Genomic DNA, 1,970 nt, shown 5'->3' with positions numbered 1-1,970 from the left:
TGATATAGTATCTTTAAAAGGCCCTTTGGTAGGCGCAATATTTGCTTACGGCCATACCACCCTGAACACGCCCGATCTCGTCTGATCTCGGAAGCTAAGCAGGGTCGGGCCTGGTCAGTACTTGGATGGGAGACCGCCTGGGAATACCAGGTGCTGTAAGCTTTTTTCACTCCTCTTTACAAAAAGCAGAGGGCGCTGCTGCTTTTTCAGTGGACACCGACAGGGTGGGAAGGAAATAGCTAGATCATGACTTGCCGGTATAGAAATGACACAAATCCAGTTAAATGATGGCTTTCATCATTCCTAAGCTCATCGATCATTTTCTTTTCAATTTTATGCTAACGTATTCTACATTTCAACAGTAAATATTAATCTTTTTACTGCACTACATTTGTGATCCTTATAGCCACTTTGTACATTCTGATTTGACATTTAAAAGCTGTGAGTGTGTCTGGCAATCTGCAGGCGCTCCCTGTATAGACGAAAGAGCAAAGCGTGGTGATATAGTATCTTTAAAAGGCCCTTTGGTAGGCGCAATATTTGCTTACGGCCATACCACCCTGAACACGCCCGATCTCGTCTGATCTCGGAAGCTAAGCAGGGTCGGGCCTGGTCAGTACTTGGATGGGAGACCGCCTGGGAATACCAGGTGCTGTAAGCTTTTTTTCACTCCTCTTTACAAAAAGCAGAGGGCGCTGCTGCTTTTTCAGTGGACACCGACAGGGTGGGAAGGAAATAGCTAGATCATGACTTGCCGGTATAGAAATGACACAAATCCAGTTAAATGATGGCTTTCATCATTCCTAAGCTCATCGATCATTTTCTTTTCAATTTTATGCTAACGTATTCTACATTTCAACAGTAAATATTAATCTTTTTACTGCACTACATTTGTGATCCTTATAGCCACTTTGTACATTCTGATTTGACATTTAAAAGCTGTGAGTGTGTCTGGCAATCTGCAGGCGCTCCCTGTATAGACGAAAGAGCAAAGCGTGGTGATATAGTATCTTTAAAAGGCCCTTTGGTAGGCGCAATATTTGCTTACGGCCATACCACCCTGAACACGCCCGATCTCGTCTGATCTCGGAAGCTAAGCAGGGTCGGGCCTGGTCAGTACTTGGATGGGAGACCGCCTGGGAATACCAGGTGCTGTAAGCTTTTTTCACTCCTCTTTACAAAAAGCAGAGGGCGCTGCTGCTTTTTCAGTGGACACCGACAGGGTGGGAAGGAAATAGCTAGATCATGACTTGCCGGTATAGAAATGACACAAATCCAGTTAAATGATGGCTTTCATCATTCCTAAGCTCATCGATCATTTTCTTTTCAATTTTATGCTAACGTATTCTACATTTCAACAGTAAATATTAATCTTTTTACTGCACTACATTTGTGATCCTTATAGCCACTTTGTACATTCTGATTTGACATTTAAAAGCTGTGAGTGTGTCTGGCAATCTGCAGGCGCTCCCTGTATAGACGAAAGAGCAAAGCGTGGTGATATAGTATCTTTAAAAGGCCCTTTGGTAGGCGCAATATTTGCTTACGGCCATACCACCCTGAACACGCCCGATCTCGCCTGATCTCGGAAGCTAAGCAGGGTCGGGCCTGGTCAGTACTTGGATGGGAGACCGCCTGGGAATACCAGGTGCTGTAAGCTTTTTTCACTCCTCTTTACAAAAAGCAGAGGGCGCTGCTGCTTTTTCAGTGGACACCGACAGGGTGGGAAGGAAATAGCTAGATCATGACTTGCCGGTATAGAAATGACACAAATCCAGTTAAATGATGGCTTTCATCATTCCTAAGCTCATCGATCATTTTCTTTTCAATTTTATGCTAACGTATTCTACATTTCAACAGTAAATATTAATCTTTTTACTGCACTACATTTGTGATCCTTATAGCCACTTTGTACATTCTGATTTGACATTTAAAAGCTGTGAGTGTGTCTGGCAATCTGCAGGCGCTCC

At 43.7% G+C, this 1,970-nt stretch overlaps 4 non-coding genes across 4 annotated transcripts; all 4 read left to right on the top strand.

Annotated features, from left to right (window-relative positions):
- Positions 1-43: 43 nt before the first annotated feature.
- Positions 44-162, top strand: LOC129088747 (5S ribosomal RNA). Its single transcript, XR_008531102.1, has one exon. It is a non-coding gene; the product is annotated as a 5S ribosomal RNA (ribosomal RNA).
- Positions 163-542: 380 nt separating this feature from the next.
- Positions 543-661, top strand: LOC129088746 (5S ribosomal RNA). The gene has a single exon (XR_008531101.1). It is a non-coding gene; the product is annotated as a 5S ribosomal RNA (ribosomal RNA).
- Positions 662-1,042: 381 nt separating this feature from the next.
- LOC129088745 (5S ribosomal RNA) lies at positions 1,043-1,161 on the top strand. The gene has a single exon (XR_008531100.1). It is a non-coding gene; the product is annotated as a 5S ribosomal RNA (ribosomal RNA).
- Positions 1,162-1,541: 380 nt separating this feature from the next.
- LOC129088748 (5S ribosomal RNA) lies at positions 1,542-1,660 on the top strand. Its single transcript, XR_008531103.1, has one exon. It is a non-coding gene; the product is annotated as a 5S ribosomal RNA (ribosomal RNA).
- Positions 1,661-1,970: the final 310 nt, after the last annotated feature.

Source organism: Anoplopoma fimbria, unplaced genomic scaffold, assembly GCF_027596085.1.
Source record: "Anoplopoma fimbria isolate UVic2021 breed Golden Eagle Sablefish unplaced genomic scaffold, Afim_UVic_2022 Un_contig_3365_pilon_pilon, whole genome shotgun sequence".
Classification (NCBI taxonomy): domain Eukaryota; kingdom Metazoa; phylum Chordata; class Actinopteri; order Perciformes; family Anoplopomatidae; genus Anoplopoma; species Anoplopoma fimbria.
Note: the sequence above shows the minus strand (reverse complement) of the source record. Positions and strands in the feature narration are given on the sequence as shown.